Genomic DNA, 21,676 nt, shown 5'->3' with positions numbered 1-21,676 from the left:
TCTGAGACGTCAGGATGAACTGCTAACACAATGCTTGATTGTGTTCATACAGACATACACACATTGAATAAAAATTAATTTTCCCATCCCACCTCACAATGCAACCATCTAAACAGTACTGCTGAGTGTTTTACATCTGTTGTTACTGGCCCCTAACACTGCATACTCTGATAGATACATTGTTTCTTACATGCATGCACTTAGTTCTTTGACATCAGCCTTATCCTCCTACCACCAACAACCCCTCCCCTTGTGCACATAACAATGACTGTGCCCTGCCCTTTGCACATGTCTTTGTGACTTAGGGTTACATATACATCTGATGCACACAGTGGATAGCTAATGCTTGCGCTTATTCACATGCTTGCACTTATCAGTATGTATTGCAGAAGAACAATTGTTGATTTCTTGTTCCTACTCATTTGTGAGTAACTGCATCTGTAATTCTTGAACCTCATTATATTTCAGTTAGTACTGTCATTACAGCAGAGGAAACAGTAGGCACTTCAGTTTTGCTTTTTGGTACAGTTGTACAAATGAGGGTATAATTGACCAGCTTCATGTTTTATAGATGATGTTCGATTGAAATGCTTGATGCACACTATTCTTTCTAATACATAACTGTATATTGAAAAAATCTGACAGAGGAGATATTACTGAAATAACAGTACACCTCAGACAAATGCCCTGCTTAGAGGCATATACATATTTCCATACAAGACTAGTTAGTTATATAACTTTTTTATGCAGGTTTCACATTTACTTTATTATTATTACAGGTACAAATTGTGACCTTGGGGGTTGTCAGAACACAGCCATTACATGGTTAAATAAAGGTTGTGGAGTCTAACAGGCATCAATTTTGCTAGTTGTATGTGCATGAGATCTTAGGCTTTGACTTCGGTAGTAATTGTGTGTGCTGTCCTCTGCCTCTTAGCCACAGCCAGAGCATACTGTGCACACCTCCGTCTGCCAGAACCATCTGCAGCTGGCGGTTCTCCCTCAGATTCCTCATCTATACCTGCTGCTGCCTGTCCTGCCTGTGGCCCTTGAAACTGTGGTCCTGCCTCTTGCTGTCCTTGTTAAAGCTGATTCCTGAGAATGATATTGTGTAACATGGCACAGACTGCAAGTATTTCCGCAGAGGTGCCTGGGTCATACTGCAGTGCACCTCCTGATGTCTAGACACCAGAAACTTGATTTAAGCAAACCAAAAACGTGTTCTACGATACTCCTTGTCTGAGCATGGGAATCATTGTATCCTTGCTCAGCATAATTGTGTGAGTTTCTTATGGGTTTCATGAGCCAGTACATAACCTGCATCCACCTCTAGATTGTCTTGAAGAATATCACCTCTACCAAACTTGGTGCACAGCTCGCAAGTGTGCCATATGTGTTAGTCATGGAAACTGCCTGGGTTACTTGCACAGGCACTGCAGATGATCCCTTGGGCATTACAGACAAGCTGACAGTTTATAGAGTGGAAACCTTTTTCTGTTGAGGCACCTCCTTCCCTTTTACCAGGTGGAGCTTTTATTTTATATGTGCAATTTATGGACCCCAACACTTCAGAGAAGTCTGCTACATAGACTTCCTGCATAGTTCTTGCTCTCTTCTCTGGGATGCATGAGAAACACATGGATCTCTTGCATGCGGATGGATTGCATTCAAAAAATTATGTGATATTTTAGATGCTGTTGTTGTGACACCCCTATGTTATCCCCTGTCAGTCTCTGGAAAGTACCAATAACTAGAATACATAATGCTACATATACCTTTGTTTCCGCTGGGATGGTTCACCATCATTTCTCTGAGGCTTAAGGTTTGGATGGCAGAGGATGCATTTTCCATCCATTGTTTCCCTGTCCACTTTGAATCTCTCAGCAGTTTCTGTGTCATGCAGTCCATGGTAAGTCAAATAGGGTCTAAATACCCTTTTTCTTCTTGCCTGAGGTATGGCAGCAGCAGCACCCTAATTTAAAGTCTGTTGCACATACAGCATAATAACAGCAACAGTGACCCCTAACATGTTTGTTTTTCTAAGTGTAATCACACCTGCATATCTCTCAACCTTGTAAAGCAAGAAATCTGGACAAAGCCATAAATAAGAGGGGGACAAAGGCCCCAAAATAAGGGGAATTTTTAAATATTGCTTTTACAAACTTAGAAAGTTGAGAGAATAACAGGTTTTGCATTAGCATGAATTTTCTCAAGGGTATGAAGTCTGAAACTAAAATGCCTATCATTATTTTCTTACTTCAATCCTCAATGATTTGCCAATGATTTGTCCTAAAACCAAATTTTTTTGAAAAGCATACTAAAAAAATAAGGCAAAAGTCTGGACATTCTTGGAAAATCTAGACAGTTGAGAGGTATGCGTGCCTGTATTAAAAGAGTTTTGATGTAAATTGCAAAAGCCTACACTGAGTGTACATGACTGCTTTAGAGCTTTGTGAATATCTCCTCTATGTTGGATTGGGTCTACTACAGTAAACCGACAGCTCACAAGACTGATAACAAGATCACCAACACCAGAAGATGACAAAGCAAATACCCGACAAGTTGAAATCCCAACACCGAAAGCACCGACATGCGAAACACGTGTGCTTGCATTTGAGCGCGACTGTGTAAGTGTGCGATTGAGACAGACTTTAGAGTTAGGGTGTGCGTAAGGTAAGTGTGTGATAGTGATGGACTTTTGGGTTAGGGTGCGGGTAAGGTAAGTGTGCAATAGTGATGGACTTTAGGGTTAGGGTGCAGGTAAGGTAAGTGTGCAATAGTGACGGACCTTAGGGTTAAGGATTGGGTTAAGGCTAGTGCATAGATAGTTGTTTGTGTAAGGTTTAGTGTAGGTTTGTAAGGTTTTTGGTGTGCTTGTGTTGTGTGTGTGTTGTTCGGAACAGCAAATTTTTTTTGTTTTGTTAACTGTCGGGATTGTGCTTTGTTGGGCATGTCAACTTTCGTGTTTTTGCACTTTTGGTCTTGTGGTGTCAGTGATATCGTTGTGAGCTGTCAGTTTACTGTAGTAGACCCATTGGATTGGCTAATTAGCATGAACTTTGGCTCTTTATGCTTTCATTAGCTTATTCTGCTGTTTTCCTTTGTTTGGTGGCTCTATATGTTGTCTAGAGCTGCATAATGAATACAAGACAGTCTGATATCATGTTAGTGTCAAGGCTTGCTGCCAACATGGTAGCTATACTTCATAGCTGTTAATGCATTGAGTCTACTATCTTCAAACTCCAGTTGACTATTTTATGTAATAGATGGATTCCTGATTCCACAACACATTTGTCAGATGTGGATATGTTCTGTGTATTATAAACCAATATTTTTCATCCCCATTACATAACTCCCGTGAGGATAACTAGTGCCAGTCCCGTTGAAGTCTACAAGGGTGTCCAAGTTTCTTCACTAAAAGAAGAGTAAGTTTAAAATTATTTATGTACTGTGCTAAGTTCTACTGTACTGAATTAGTCATTGTACCTCTAATATTGGCTAGCACACCGCATGGACTGGCCCTTAACCTAGACGTTTAACTTTTTTATTGCTTCTCAATTTCGAATGCTCTGTGCTAGGATGTGTTCTTCTCAATTTTCGCCACTAGATGGTAGTATAGTCTAAGCTACCGAACCTAGGTTCACCTAGAATTCTACATTAAAATAAGCTTGAGACTTTAAAAAAGCTACATATGCTTATCTGCTTATAATACTAAGATAAGTTTAACCAGTGAAAAGTCTACCCCTAAATTGTTTGCTAAGACTTTTATTTTATGATTGGATAAACTAGGAATAGTTTGATAACCAGGATAAACCTAAAAGTGACCTTCTCCTGATTACTTTATTTTTAATCAAAACAGAACTCCTGCAACTTGGCTGGTCCCCGCTCCATTCCCCCTCGCTGTGCTCAGGCTCACTCTGCTTCCTTACCCTACCCCCATTCTTACCCACCCCCATATCAATTTCCTTTATAGTTAGCCTAGCCACACCTTAATTCCCAACCCACCAATCTATACACCCCACACTCCTAACACCTCCCATTTCTGTTTAATCCCTCTGCACTACTACCAGAAACCCCACTCCTCGCTCTCTCCTTTTAAACTACCTCATCACACTACCTCCCTCCACACCTCTCCTTTTCCTACCTCTCACAACACATAAAAAATACAGCTTTCTGAAATCCAAATGCTCCTCCATACCTTTCATTACCCTTCAGAGTTTTAACTACTGTTACACTACCAATATACCCCTCTCACACTCATACTCAACATTCACTTTAACCGCCCATAGTTAACTCTATATAGCTATGTCTCTTTTTAACATCTTTATCTTCATATTCACCATCTACCTCTCTATCCTACTAAGGCTAACATCATTTCATACAAACCACCTGCCTCCTCGACCTTCTCCCACTACACCTCTCAGCTCTAAGACCCTCCCCAGCTATACTGCTATCTGTTCTAGTTTGTACCAAATGGACTTAATTCTACAAAAGAAATTCACCCTGCTCTCCACAAAACATAACCCTTCCAGCTACCATCTCCATATATTCTATAACACCAGCAAGAAACTGCCCCTCCCTAGCAATATCTCCACTCTCTATAACCTAGTCCTCTGTGGAGATATACATCCTAACTCAGGCCCCTCTCCCCCTTCACATTATTCTAACCCAGGCCCCTCTCCCCCTTCTCATAATTCTCTCCACACTTCCAAAACTTTAAATAACACCACTATAAATCTTCAAAGCATCAGAAACAAAACTCTCCAACTACATGCATGGTTAAGTCAACATAAGCCAGACTTTACTGCCATCAAAGAAACATGGCTAAAACCATATATTAAAGATTTGGAATTTTTTCCCCAAACTACTCCTGCCTTAGAACAGACAGACTACACAAAAAAGGTGGAGGTGTCGCCTTACTATTCCCAAGCACTTACACTGTTATTCCATATACCAAACCCATTCCCTCATTTCCCTTAGTTGACCTACTAGTTTCCTTCCTTAAACTCAATAACTCCAAAAGCCTTTGCATCATAGTCATATACATACCCCCAGGCAACAATGCTCCAGTTCTTGAAGACATTTTAGCCTGGACTAGCAATAATGTAAAAAATGCAACTATCATTTTAGGTGACGTTAACATCAACTGGCTAGATATCACCAATAAAAACTCCTCTATAAACATCCACTTCCATAATTACACCCAGCTAATCTCTGACATCACCAGACCTGGCAAAATTAGAAACAATGGCTCCACCTTGGATTGGATCCTGGTTTCTGATCCTGATAAAATTTCTTCCTCAGGCACTCTCCCTCCCAGGATTAGTGACCATGCTCCAGCATTCATAACCTGTAAGCTCACCTCTATACCTAACAATCACCAATTAAGGTATACCAAAGATCTATCCCACTTCTCCCAAAACACCCTCAATGACATCCTGAAAAAACTAAACTTGAGCCCACTGAAATCCCTTCCTCTTAATGAAGCTGTGGATTTCTTTAACTCCACATTCCTCAGGTCTCTAAATAGTCTTGCTCCTCTAAGATTAAAAAGAGTCAAAGTTAAACATGCTTCCCGGCTAGCTAAGAACACAAAGCAAGTCATGTCATCCAGAGACAAAGCCTGGAAAACTTGGCAAAACACAAAACCCCCACCAATCTCATGAAATATAAACAACTTCAGAATCAGGCTAAAACATTAGTTGTTAAAAACAAAAAAGAATACATACAAACCTTCCAAGACCAGCATAAACAAAATCCCCAAAAATTCTGGGGAGCAATTAACACCCTCCTCCACCCAGGAACAAATAGTACCCCATGCCCAAACCCAGAAAAAACTTCCTGTGAACTAGCCTCACACTTCAACACATACTTTATAGATACCATCGCCAAACTTACAGCTACCTTCCCTCTCACCAATACAGACCCATTAGGAACACCACCAAATCTTAACCCTTCAAATCCCCTAACAAAATTCTCACTATCACCCATTCCCACAGACACCATTCAGAAGCTTCTTTATAAACTAAAACCCTGCACAAATGCCCCTGATAACTTACCTGCAGAATATTTAAAAATGGCAGCCCCCTCCATCGCTTATCCAATCAGCATTCTCTTAACAGGTCCATTAAAGAGTCATGTGTACCAGATATCTGGAAGAAAGCTTTTGTCATCCCTCTTCACAAAGGAGGCAATAACCCTGACATCTCTAATTTCTGCCCCATTGCCATTCTTTCCCCCATCTCTAAAATATTACAGGAATGCATCCACTCCCAACTCTCAAGGCATCTAGTAAAACACCAATTGCTTTCCCCCACTCAACACGGATTCAGACCTGGACACAGCACAAACACAGCCCTCATATCCTTCTTAGACACAGTAAACAGAGCTTGCGATGCTGGCTCCTTAGTCTCTGCTTTCTTTCTGGATTTATCTAAGGCATTTGACACCATCTCCCACTCTCTACTAATTACTAAACTCTCCAGCCTTAACCTATCTCCCTCCACCATACAGTGGTTTACCAACTATCTCAGCAACAGGCAGCAATCCACTAGGTGGCAGCACTCCTCCTCCCCATTTATTAATACTAAAACAGGAGTTCCTCAAGGCTCAATTCTGGGTCCCCTCCTTTTCAGTATATTTGTGAATAACTTTCATAATACTCTTACACACAGTACAGTCATCCAACATGCTGATGACTCTACCATCATCTGCTCCTCAAAATCTGTCACAGAACTACAACATCTTACCCAAGAAACATTTACCTCCACAGTGCACTGGATGTCCCAGAATCACTTAGTCCTTAACCCCAATAAAACAAAACTATTACTATTTACCCCTAAAAAATCTAGCCCTATTAACAAAACTCAATTCACCGTAAGTGCCCAAAATAACACTGTCATTGAAGTTGCCCCTATCACCAAACTGCTAGGGGTCATCATTGATGACAAGTTAACTGTTGACCTTCACCTCCACAATAACATCAAAAAAACACATCAAAGATTGGGTGCCTTATATAGGCACAACTATTTCCTCAGTCTCCTTGTAAAAAAAAACCTTGGCCTCATCCTTCCTACTTCCTACCCTTCTATACGGAGCCCCTATCTTCACCAACCTCCAATCCTCCTTAAAAAAGAAGTTGGATATTTGTTACAACAAAGTGGCTAAATTTGTTACCAGCGCAAAATATTCCAACCACCACTGCTTATCTCTCCATAAACTAAACTGGCTTGAATCCTCTCACCATCTTAGTTACATACAACTAACTACAGCCCATAAGATAATCTTTCAACCTGAAACCTGCCCTTCCATTGCATCCATACTGACCACTTACCACCCAAATTGCCATCTCAGGTCTGAAAACAAAATGTTATTATCCATTCAGAAACCTAAAGTCTCAGCTGGCCAAATGCTGTACTCTCATTCTGTCTCCAAGTTATGGAATAATCTCCCTCCCCCACTCAGATCAATCAGTAATCCTGCTTCCTTCAAAAAATCCCTCAAACTACATTTTTCCTCTCACTGGCTATGCCCCTGTACCCCACCTAACAACCCCAACACCTGAATTCCTTCTCTTACTATATTCACAGTTTAACTGTTTCAATTCACTAAGGATTTTCTGTGTGTACTCCAGCATAATTTCCCAGCACATAACTTTCTTCCCAAACTTTACACAGTTTAACTATCACAAATAGTAGGAATCGCTTGTATGTAATTAATGCAATTACTATGTCCTTTTTTACTCAAATTCTTTTTATGATAATGTAATTATAGCAAAGACAATGTCCTATTTTTTTCTTTTCAAATTATCTTCTACTCATTCTATGTATCAAGATTGTTTCTTTTACTTATGTATGTATTACTATTGCATTGTAATTATATAATTCTGTGGAGCTTTTCTCCCTGGGCCTCCACTGAAAATGGGCTCTTCTTGGCCCAGTGGACTTTCCCGGTCAACAAATGTAATAAATAAATAATAAATAAATAAATAAACTCTGCTTTTAATTTTCTTTAACTGACAGAACCTGTGCTGCAATAATGCATAAAATAAATAAATGTTAGCAGGTAAACAAAAATGAGGTTTGCTGTAATCCCTTTCTTAGACAGACAGTTTTTATATAGATGACCATTTAGCACTGATCTGTTATTTAACACACATATAAGTATTATATGCATTACGTGGTTAGCTGTATAAACCCATGTGATTCTCAAATCTCCCTAAGTTCTTGATAAATCACAGATCAAAAATATCTCTGCTTTGGATTAAAGCTATGTATACATTATTTCAGATCCATCTACTTTTCACAGAGGCAGTACACAAAGTATATATCAAATTTAGCTATACAGTTTCTTGTAAATCTGAAGATTAATTTATGCTTCTTACATGAAATCTACTTTTTGCATTATGATAGCAACTGCTCTCTAGGTAACATGTAAGAAACAGAGCACTTTCATTTCTTGTATTTATTTCATTACTTTGTTAACCAGTCTTAGTACCGGCAACATCAACAGAAACATTTTTTTACTGGAACCGAGGAAGCACAAGGAAGGATGTTAATTTGCGATGAATCACATATTTCAGAATTTTCAGGAAGAAGGATTTAAACCTAAATCTCAAATTTTGCTGCAAAGTATGTTTACCTTATTCATATTTACACACACACACACACACACACACACACACACACACACACACACACACACACACACACACACGCATATAAATATATATATATAATATATGGAAATGTGCTCTCATTATGAAATCTTTCAGAATGTTGATGAATGTATGGTTTAATTAAAGGCTATGATTATATTTTAAAGAAATAACTTAAGCTTCTGAGAAAAGTCCAGTGAAGTTCAATGTGGTCAATCTGTTCCATTAGTGGGGCATGTCTTTATGTACAAATATTTCTCATTTCAAACTGCCTCTCATGAGCACACTTATCTAGTTACATTAATTTGGGTAACTGAAAATTTCTGTAAGCTCTACAGGCCTACCTCCAAATTGATAATGAATATCTTTATGAACCAGCAAATTAATTCCTTCTGGGTCTTCTGTCTGATTACTTGCTTCATCAACTAATTTAATGACTAATTTTGAAGTTAATCTAGAAGTACAGGACCCAAAAGGACACATGCCTGTTTTCTTCAGTCGTATGAAAAAAAATGATTGCTTAAATGTATATTTTTCTGTGTCTTGTTAATAAATCTCATAATCTCCTGGTTACTGTTTTGAATTTCATCAGGGTTAATTGGTATGCTTCTGTTTTGCTTCTCCTGTAGGTATTGAGCTATCATTTAGGGTCATGTATTTCATGCATAAATTATGTCGGAGTGATACCTTCTTCAGCTATGTTGAGATTAAGTATTGAGAAATATATTTAGTGAAATAAGCAGTAGAATGAAAGGACACAATAAAAATAAATATATTATCAATAAATATATTATCATGTTTATTATGGCTTTTTGACACAGAGCTATCTTTGTGATGGACGCTTGCAAACTATTTTAAGTACACATTTGTACATTTTGGCAGATATTAAAATGGAAACTATGGTTGGATGGGTCGTAGGATAGATGATAAGATAGCAGAATTTGAAGAACAGCCTTATAGTCTTTTTTAATGTAAAAAAATGTATTTCATTCACCTAAGGGGAAACCTTTAACTGCAAAGCTTCCTAGTTTTGACAGTGCTAATTTGTTTTTTAACCATGGCAGAAATTTAGCATTTATCTAGAATACATTGACTGAGGTATAACATTGTGAATCCTGTTTATGCATCTGAGTTCATTTTATGACCTTTTCACATTCTCATGTTGGAACATGTGATCTGATCAGTGTTTTGGTTGTGGAGAGAAAACCTGGTATTATTTGAGGAATAATGCTGAAAATTGCATAATACATGCTAGATGACATGACAGACATGATTGGATAGGGTGTAATCTACATTAAAAGTCTTATTTAATGGGATTGTGATTGGATAGGATTTAATCTACATTAAAAGTCTTATTCAATGGGATTGCACAGTCTATCAAAAATCAGTTAATCAAAACTTCAGTGAGCAGTGCTAAACACAAGTATGGTGATGTAGTTTCCAGACACCTTGATTTCTTCAAGCAATATGGATCTGTACCACCAAATGTAGCTTGCACAGGGTTGTGCCTCATACACTGCAATTAAGTATAGATTCTAATGACACTGTGCCATGGCATAAGTTTTTTTTTCTATAAAATCATTTGTTGTTTTGCAACTAAAGTTAAATTTTTTACTGAACTTAAGGGCACAAGAAGCTATGCCAGACTTGATTCTGATTTTTGTTTTTTTTATGTATGTATTTATTCATTTATTTATTCATTTATTGACTTTTGATTACCAGGCAAGTCCAACTGGGTAGAAGCCTGGTGAGAAAAGAGCCAAATTATTACAAACATTTTAAGAACAATAACTTTACAATCTTCAAAAATAAAACAAAATATCTTCAGTTTAAATAATTATAACAAATTGGACATAATATAAAAACATTGGTTAAAATCATTAAACGGTATAAGACAAGCATTTAATATTTAGAGAAATTTTAGACAGTTTGTAGAGAAATTAAATGTAAGCTAGTCTAATACAAATAGGAACTGCAATATGAAGTGAGGAAAAACAGGCTTATGGTATAGTTAGAGAAAAAGTCAGGGAGGAGAATTAGATGATAGTAAGGATGAATTGAATACTACCAAACATTATGCTATCTTCCTTGATATCTAAACTAAAATAAATGTTTTACTGGAGGAGGGCTAATTCTCACACACACATACACACACATACACATATATAAATAGATAGATAGATAGATAGATAGATAGATATAGATATAAATGCATGGATATATAGCTATATAGATATATAAATCAGTATTTGGTACAAGCAGAAGGGGTAAAGCATATATAAGTACTGTTTATTTAGCAGGATTGCTATTAACATACATATACTGTAATGCACTGGAGAGCTACATTTTGGTGATAAAAGATGGCTGAATGGAGCCGTATTATGAGTTAAACTCTTGAGTCAATTATCTACGGTAGTGCAGATGACCATCACTGTGTCATTCACCTGTGTTTGACTGTAAACTGAATAAAGTGACAGATTATTTAGTTTACTTCCATTAAATCATTCATTGCCGAATTGCTGACAGAACATATTTTATTGGTGCAATTGCAATGACTCAAACATTTTGGATCACATTTTCTACTTTTGTGAAAGAGTGGATTTAGAATATCTAAATAAGGGGATGAGGGAGATAAAGCCTTTCATACAGGGGTGCAGGGGACTTCCCTCCATGCAAAAAATGCTTTTTCATGAGTTTTGCATCCAGCTGATGCTTTTTGTTTTAACTCTCGCTCATTGACCAGTCAGAACTCAAGGAGGCATAACGGACTTGTTAGGGTGCCTGGTGTATGTTCCTTCCCTCCTTTGTAGACAAGTCATAGCACATGTGGAAGTAAATGACTTGAGATATACCACCAAGGACTATATGTAGACAGACATGATGGAGCACTTGCAATGTGTGTCTGAGGCAGATATGAACCTAAGCTTGGGCACCATTTTACCATCACCAAGAATAATGTTGCAATAGAAACAGAAGATTTTTTGACTACAAGAATTGGCTGAGATTTTGGTTTCATTCAAAGGGGGTTCAATACATAAACAGCCTGGGAGGAAATGGCAGATAGTCCTGCTTTGCCAGGCATGGCCTGCACCTATAACCCCAAGGCTTTTGAATATTTGTGAAAACCTTGTCCATCCCCATAATGCCTTTTTTTTATAAGCAAAAGTTTATTAACTTGCCATAGCATAGACCAATATAGTGCTTCTTGGGTAATGTCAGTTCTCAAAAGCTTTCAGTGTAATGAAACAAAATCCAGACAGCATAAAGGTATGTTGCTCAATACTTGGAGCGTTAACAAAAAACTCCACTCATTACAGGTGCTTCTTACTCTGGAAAACATTGATATATGCAGTGTCATGAAGACCTACTGCAATACCACTGAGAGAATCCCATCAGTGCAAGGTTTCAATGTCAACCACACATCCAGGCCCACCTCACCAGATGAAGGCACTAAAGGTAACAGTGTCTCCATATTTGTGAAAAAAAAATTGTTTTATTTATTTATTTAACATTGGATTACTGGGAAAGTCCAACTGTGATAGAGCCCTTTTTTCAGCTGAGGCCCTGGGTGAAATGCTGCAGACACTTTACCACCAGACTAGTTAGACAAGATAATGATCTGGAACTCTATCATGTCTAATTTACCATTAACAAGACACCTTATCACATTATTGGCTAACTATAGGACCCATCTATGCCCCCCTCGGTCCATAACACCTACCTAACTAGTATGGAGTCCCTATATATTGATCAAAACACTATTCTCCTATGGGACTTCAAATATTCCTGCATTAACTGGGAGATGTATACATCCTGTAACATATTTGCACAGAGATTTTTGGACTTCATCATTACAAACTCTCTGGACCAGTTAGTTCACATTCCAGTTGGGGTGATAAACAACAGGACAGCTATACCAATTGTAACCTCTCTTCTGGTTAACTCAGACTACAAATATATCACATTTGCATTAAGATGGAAGCTGGAAGCATCCTCCACTTTCTCAGTACATAGTAATTAAGTCAAGGCTAATCTACTGAAACTGAGTGATGACCTAGATAGATTCAACATCCTCTTCCAACTTGATGACCACATTGCTTATGTGGAGCCCTTTAAATCCGAGTTTAATGGAAATGTAAATAGCTGCATAAATGCATGTTTCTTCCTCTGAAGTAAACGCAATGCCAAATTCAAAAATAACGCCCTGTGATAGAACTCAAGTATAAAAAGGCTCCATAATATCATAATATAAGAAAAAAATCATTGCATATAAAAGTAAATGTAACTGTCAAGATGCAAAAAAAAGCACTTGCTAAAAATAACAGGAAACTCAGGATCACAATCAAATCAACAAAAGGCAGATATGAGGTAAAAATAGCAAACCAGGCAAAGGTCAACCAGAAAGTCTTCTTAACTGTGTCAGAAACCTTAGAAACAATGCCCAGCAGTGCTAAGAAATAAATATCACATACTAGAACCCAGAAGACATAGCCAATTTGGCAGTGGATAAATTTATCCCTACCTTCAACTCTCTCTCCACTCCTATATTATCAAATCTCATATCTGCATCTGCAGCTCTCCCATATCTACCATAAACAAGTCTTCAAGGCACTATCCAAGCCCAAAACCACTGCTTCTCTGGGGTTAGATAAAGTACTGAGCTGTTTACTGGTCATCCTGAATTAGGACCTGTCATACTCCCTACAGAGGCTATTCAGTGTCAACCTCCAAACAAGGTTTGTGCTAGATGATGGGAAGACAGCAACTGTTATCCCCTTGCACAGAGGAGGGACATCAAATGATCTGGGAAATTATATAGCTGTAAGTCTGACCAACTTCATCGTAAAGCAGCCCAGATGACAAGTGTTAGAAAAATATGTATTAATGTGTGTATTAGTAATATGCTTAGTGCATTCAGAACATGAAAAGGGTTAACACATTTATTCTATTTCATACTGCATAAATCTGTACAAACTGCAGATGCTTTCTGACCTTGTATTATTAGCTAAAATCTTGCTTGTGCCTTGGAAATTTACTGAAAAGCAGATGATTTCTGCTTGCGTTAGGAAAATAATGAATAGAACAATACTGCTTGTATGAAACTTAGACAAGAAGTTCCGCTGTGTTATGAGAACATACACAGCTGTAGAAATAACAGATAATTAGGACAAAGCCTGCTTGAAAATATGAACTGCAATCAGTATTTGCTTGTATCTGTATTAGAAAAAGTACCTTGAAAAGTAACAGTGTACAATAGACGCTTGTAGATGAAGTACTGGTCATCAAGGCCAGGTTGTTTTTCTAAAAGTTTCTCACAAATCTAGTTATGTCAGCAGAAAATCTGAAGTAACACCTGCTGTAGTACAATGCTTGAAGTTGTGTTTGATTACGTCAGCTTAGAAGGCCATGTCTTGTAAAACAGTATAAGAATGAACACACTTCCTGTTAGTAGTTAGACGAATCCTTGTATTTGCATGCTTTTGTCTCCTTGCTGCAAGTAAATTAAAGTGCCTTAACTGAACCTTACGTGTATTGGTCTTTGAAGTTTTTTCCTTTGACAGATTGGTCCTTTGAGCCGGAGACCTTCACTTCACCTTGGATCAGACAGGCCAGGTGGCTTGAAACCATACGGGGAAGAAACCACATCGGTTCTTCTTATTTGAAAAGTCCTCCGACTGAATTGTCGTACAAAAGAGGCCAGCCACTTTCTGATCTGCGACTGAAGGACGGGTTTACTCGAACCAGGTGATCAATCACGAAGGCTCAGGTAAGGTGAATCTACCTTCTTTTCTGTTTTAGATCAGGGACTAGATTTGTATTTATTCTGTTAGAGACTTAGTTTATAAGTCAGGGACAGAAAGATTACTGTCTTGTCATAGATCAGGGAAACAGAGCAGGTAGGCAGTCATTCTGAAGAGACTGTAACAAAAACCATGGTGCCATGTAAAAATAAGGTGTTACGTAATGACTAAAAGGGTAGAACAAAATGGGTAATAACTGTACAAAAAGGTCCCAAAATCTGCCGTTAACCGAAGACGCAAAAGACATGCAGTCACAGCGTGCTGATAATATTAAATACTACTCAAAATGGGTTAATGGGTATGAATTTGATGGCAAATTAGAAAAATCCTCTCTTGTCAAACTTGTCAAACAGCTTAAAACCGATTCTAAAGGTCGGGTTAAAAAGCAGCGCCAGTTAGGAATTCCTCAGGCACACAGGTGGCTTGAGGAGGTAAACTGAAGGGAACAAAAGAATAGTAAATCAAAAGCAATGTTTTTGGATAAAGAAAGCAATAACTTAGTAATAGCATTGGCCCCTCCACCTCCTTTACCAGAATATGAAGCACGTGAACAAGTTAGTCCATCCCCGCAATATCCTGCTGTCACAGTAAATAGAGACACTACAAAAGCAGAACCATTTATTAGAGATCCCGTCGAGACTAGGTCTTGAACACGGGGCAGGAAACTCAAAAGGGGACATTGAGTTATATCAAATGGGTAGAAATTCATGATTTATGAGTGAAGAAGAAATATGCCCACTTATAGAAGTACCTAATCCTCAGGCAGGACAAGAAGGTCAGAATCCGTCTATTCTAGTGTATAGACCCTGGACTCCGGAAGATATCCGGAAAGCCACTGAGGGAATTCCCCATCCAAAAGTTAATTTTAGAATGTTCTTAGAAGACTTACAAGGAATGAGGCTAAGTTATAACTTAAATGGAGAAGAGGTAGAAAAGGTAGTCAGACAAATTGTGGGACCAGATTGGCACATGATTAGTGGCAACTGGAATCCCCGTGACGCTGCACTCAGGCCCCTCCCACATAGCAGCGCAGAATTAGACAACAGAGTAAAAAGGTCTTACAGACCGCATCTCTGAGAAATGGAAGCCTAGGGCAGACTGGACTTGCATTAATCAATGCATCCAACAGGAATGTGAAGCTATTGACAGATATTATGCTAGACTATTAGAATGTTTTAATAACCATTGTGGAATGCAGGTTCCTGAAAATCAGACGCAAGATTCCCCATATGAGCAGCAGTTGAAGAATGCATTTTTGAAAGGCAGTATTGCACCCATAAGCAGTTTTATTACAAAACACATGGTAGATCATTGTACAAGCAGGTTACAGTCATTACTTGAATATGCTAGACATACCGAAAGGCATTTTAATAGCAAAAAGAAAAAGAAAGCCCAAGTATTTTCTGTAGAGGATGGAGCAGAAGTTTTTGTAGTACAGTCCGGGAAAAAGGGCAAGAAAAATGCCCAGGGAAACAAACAATCTGATCAACGATCAGAGGACTTTGAAGGGCAAAAGAAAAGGGGTGAATGTTTTAAATGTGGTAAGAAGGGACACTTGGCAAGGGATTGCAGGAAAAACAAGAAAGCAACTATGGAGAACAAAGAGGGTGAGGACTGACTACATGATAGCCAGGAATCACTAGAAGGGGATAACAGAGAAAGGACAGATGAGAATGTAATAGAGGGAGTAGAGAAAGTGACAGAAGAAATAGAGGAAGTCACGGATAGTGAAGAAAATGAAATATTGGATTTGGCTTTATTGAGCTTAGAGCTCTATTTAGCAGACACGAAACCAGAAGTTGCACTCCTGGTAGAAGGGAGGGAAGTAAAATTCTTGTGTGACTTAGGGGCATCACGGACCCTGATATATCGCTCCAAACTGCCAGAAAATTCAGAGTCACCTAACTACATATTAGTGAAAGCAGCTAATGGACAGCTGTATCGGAAGCCCCTCTCCCATAGTATTGGAATAACTGATCCTGTTTCAGGATTAACCCAGAAAAGCAAAATTCTTGTTTCTGCAAAATGCCCAGTGAATCTCTTGGGCAGAGACCTTATGCAGCTATTTGGTATAGCAGTAGTCCCGACTATGCAGGGCATGGAAGCACAGCGACAAATTGACACCTTTGCAGTGCAAACGGAGGGTAAGATGTTCTATTGGTACAGCCAGGACTTGGTTACGACTGGTCCAGGGGCAGTGACCAAAGAGTTGATGAATGTAGCCATCAGCAAGTTCCCCTCCCTTGACATGGGTAAACAACATTTGTTGCACTGTACTTTGTATTATTGTAACACACCAGGACCCTATAAGGAATATGAGCAGGAATTGTTTAGAAATCATGCAAACAGATTAATATTACGTAATCTGTACTGGGACACAGAAGGGAACAGTGTAGCCAGCTGTTCATTGCCCCAGGAGTTCTTTGCACTCTGTAAATCAAATTGATTACCACATGTTAGTTTAACTAAAAACAAGAATGTGAAATGGGTATACTTGGGAGAAAAAGTCACGAGATGGGAAAAACAAACAGAGTTAGAACTGTTAGAACAGGGAGTACAAATGCAGAAGCTGAATTGGATAACTCAGACCCACCCAGCTGTACACTTGCAGTCTAGCAAGGACAGCTGATTAGCACTCCTATTGAAGGAGGAAGAGAATGCCTTACAGAATATACCAGAAATCCTTTGGTCAACAGGAAAGTCAGATGTAGGACTTATTCGTACAGCGGGACCAGTTACTATTACGCCAAAATCAGCATTTAGACCACAAAAAAGACAGTATCCCTTAAGAAAGGATGCAGAGGTAGGAATCAAACCTATTATAGCAGCTTTACTTAAGGAAGGGGTGCTGGTGGAATCTCCTGATTCACCATGTAACACGCCCTTATTTCCTGTTAAGAAAGCGAATGGGGAGTGGCGTATGGTCCAAAATTTACAAGCTGTAAATGACGCAGTGATACCAAGGGCACCCACGGTGCCAGACCCACACACCCTGTTGAATGATTTAAAACCTCAACAGAAATATTTTTCTGTGGTGGATATTAGCAATGCGTTCTTCTCAATACCGATACACTCTGACAGCCAATATTGGTTTGCATTCACATTTCAGGGGAAAAGGTATACATATACGCGACTACCACAGGGATATTGTGAAAGTCCAACAATATTCGCACAAGAAATGGCAAGTAACTTGGCGGGATTTTCCCCACCAAGAGGTAGTCAAATTTTACTGTATGTTGATGATATCCTGCTGGCGGCCCCCACCCAGCAAGATTGCAAAGAAGATACCATAGCGCTATTACAATTTCTAGCCACTGAAGGACACAAGGTAAACAAGAATAAACTGCAGCTTTGGAAAAAACAAGTTAAATACCTAGGATATGTAATATCCAAAGAGGGTAGGACATTAGATGAGGACAGAAAAATAACGATTTTGCAAGCACCAAAACCCAGTACTAAGAAGGAAATGATGTCCTTCCTGGGTACAACTAACTTTTGCCGGAGCTGGATTCCAAACTATGCCTTGGAATCTGCACCGCTGACAAGCCTGATATATAAAAAGCCTATGGCAGCACAGGATTTGTTACAATGGACACCAGAAGCAGAATCTGCTTTCTGCAAACTGAAACAGTTAATAGCATCCTCATTAGTTTTGGGATTACCAAACTATCATAAACGTTTTTTCCAAACTGTAGATTGTAAGCAAGGTTATATGACATCAATGTTAACACAGCAGCATGGGGACAAGCAACACCCTATTGCTTATTATTCATCGCAACTGGACCCAGTGGCACAGTCTTTACCTCACTGTGTACAAGCAGTAGTTGCAGCTGCAATGACAGTACAGGCTTCGGCCTCAGTAGTGTTGTTCCACTCTCTCACATTGAGAGTGCCTCATGCAGTTGCAATTATTTTGCTGCAAGAGAAGGTAGCATATCTTTCCCCTGCTAGGCATCTCTCCTGTATGACTATATTGTTGAGCCAACCTCATATGACAATTGAACGATGTACGACTTTGAACCCTTCTACCTTGCTCCCAACCCCTGCAGATGGCACACCACACAGCTGCCTGCAGGTGATTGAGCAAAAGACACTGCCTAGAAAAGACCTTATAGATGTTCCCTTAGATAATGCTGAGGTGATATACTACGTGGATGGCTCGTGCAAAAGGGGTCCTGCAGGACAGAACCTAGTAGGATATGCAGTAGTTTCTGATACTGACATTATAGAAGTGAAATCTTTACCACACAATTTATCTGCACAAGCAGCAGAATTGATTGCCTTGACACGGGCATGTACCTTAGCAAAAGGTAAATGTGTGAACATTTTTACTGACAGCCAGTACGCTTTTTCGACTGTACATGTTTTTGCGCAACAGTGGAAAAATCGAGGAATGATAACATCTACTGGCAAACCGATTAATCATGCACAGTTTATTTTAGATCTTTTAAAATCTATTCAGTTACCTCAGAAAGTAGCTATTTGTAAATGCACAGCTCATACCAAACAGAGAGCTGATACAGCTGCAAAGCAGGCAGCTTCAGAGGTATTTCTTTTGAATGAGGAATTACAACCCTCTGAGATTTTAGACTTAGAAATGTTAAAGACAATGCAGACACTTACTACGCAAGTTGAAAAACAAAGATGGGTAAAACGAGGAGCAATTCTTGAAAAGGGGCTGTACATCTCTAAAGAAGGGAAACCAATATTGCCATCTAATTTATTTAGATATGCAGCTTTGTTGAGCCATGGGCAGTGCCATGTCTTAACAGGGGGGATGGTACAGCTGGTGAACCAAGTGTTCACGATGTTCGGATTCACAAATTATTCTAAAAAATTTTGCTCATTATGTCACATTTGTAATAAGCATCATGCACAAGGGGCGTTAAAGCCCAAGCAAGGGAGTTTCCCTACACCACCATATCCGTTCCATACTATCTGTATGGATTTCATAGAATTGAATAAATGTGAAAATAAAAAGTATTGTCTTGTCATTGTAGATATGTTTTCCAGATGGGTGGAAGCCTTTCCTACTAAAAATCCAGATGCTACAACGGTGGCCAAAGTCCTTGTTAAAGAAATCATCCCTAGATTCAGCATTCCGGAAAGGATCTACAGTGACAATGGCACACACTTCGTAAATCAGACCACACAACAGCTAAGGAAACATTTCCTTATTTCCTTGAAAAATCATTGTATGCCTCAGCCTCAATCAGCAGGGCTAGTAGAGATGCATAATAGGATTTTAAAAAGTAAGCTAAGAAAATTAGTAGCAGAAACACAGAGAAACTGGGTGTACTGTCTGCCCTGGCACTGTTGAGCATGAGAACTGTTCCGAATGCAAAAGGATTGACTCCTTTTGAAAAGCTCTTTGGAAGGGCTTACTATATACCTCACTGGAATTCTCTCATGCCCACAGACCAGGAAGCTGATGGTACTTTAGCAGAGTATATGTGCAAGTTATTAAATTCTAAACATTTGTTACAGTTAAATTCTGTTTCAGATAAAGAACGAACCAGACCGTTAGAAGTGGCAGTGCCCCCTGGAGCGTGGATCTGGCTGAAGGTAGTTAAAAAGAAGAACTGGGCAACTCCAAAGTGGGAAGGTCCATACCAAGTGCTTTTGTCAACACCCACTGCAGTCAAAATTGTGGAGTGTGCCTCCTAGTTCCACCTGATGCACTGTAAATTAGTGAAAAACTTTGAACTGGACAAAAATCTTGTTACATGCCAAAGGTAAAAATGATAGAGTCCAGAAGAGACAGGAATGCAGAGCTGCCTTTTCCTCAGAAGTATTGCATAATCATCCTGTTAATTGTACTAATGACAATAATCTTTTTGCTGTGGCCTTTCCTTTTCCCAGCCACACAGACTGAACTGAATAAACGTGAAGCATTACTTATAGACTGGCATCCAAACTTCAACACCTAACAGGCAATTAAACATGTGTATGCTGAGACTTTCAATATTTCGAATTGCTGGATTTGCACAACTTTACCGACAGCATACGGGGGGTTATTAATGACTACAGTCCCCCTAGGGGTCAATGAGACCTGGGAGAACTTGATTTATGATACCTCAACCATTACAGCACAAGATAAAATAGCATTGCACTTGTCTGTTCCACAAAAGGGAACTGTGTGTTTTTATAAAAATGATACTGTTCAGGTGGGTTGCAGCGATTGCAATGTGACTGTTCCTTATAGATGTTACACTAAGGGTAACAAGGTAGATCTTTATTGTAATACAAACTATGATTCATTTCTTGAATTGATGGACAAAACACTTGATGAAGTAAAACATAATTCTGTTCTTTATAAACAACTGTCTATAATTGATGGAAAAATGTTTCATGCAGGGCGAGTGTATATTCATAACAGAATTACTACTAAAGTAAAGGACTGTTATTTTGTGTGTGGCAGAAAAGCATACAAATGGTTACATAAGAATTGGTCCGGCAGTTGTTTTTTGGGTTACCTGGTTCCGGCCATATGACATACTGCAGTTTTACCTCAAGGAAGAATTCGGAATGTCTGAGAGGTCAACATGAAACCTGTCAGAAAACCTGTAAATCCAGTAGGGCAAATAGATGCACACTGGAAAAACTATCAAGCTGTGGGCAATGGACTGACACACATGGACTTGAGTGATACTGTTATATCGTGGGCAGGCATATTACCAGCATATGGAGTGACAAAATCAATCTGGGAGCTGAGAAAACTGTCTAAACTTCTCGAAGTAATGAGTAATGCAAATTTTTCTGCCCTTGAAGTGGTGACGGATGAACTGAAAGCCATGAGAACTGTAGTGTTTCAAAACCGCATGGCTCTTGACTTCACCCTAGCGGTGAAAGGTGGTACTTGCACTTTAATCCAAGAAGAGTGCTGTTCATATATTCCTGACCATAAACACAACATAGACAATCATCTTGAGGTAATTCCCAGGGGTGAATTTGTGATTTCCCATCCATACATCCAGATTTCGCTTGAAGAGGGTCAGCGAGGGGCTATGTCTAACATGAATTGGGATTCCGGATATTGGCTAAGGCTCTTGCCACCCTCATAGTGCCTTTTTTAGGCAAGGCTCAAATTCTAAACCTACCACCCTAGAAAACAAAAATGGGAAGAAACTGAGGGTAATGCTGCTCAATGCCAGAAGTCTAAATCTCAAAATGCCGAGGCCCTTCTCAGTATGGAGAACATTGATGTCTGTGCTGTAAC

The sequence above is a fragment of the Protopterus annectens genome, chromosome 8.part0 (assembly GCF_019279795.1).
Source record: "Protopterus annectens isolate FY-2018-M chromosome 8.part0, PAN1.0, whole genome shotgun sequence".
NCBI lineage: Eukaryota > Metazoa > Chordata > Ceratodontiformes > Protopteridae > Protopterus > Protopterus annectens.
This window is presented reverse-complemented; position numbering follows the sequence as displayed.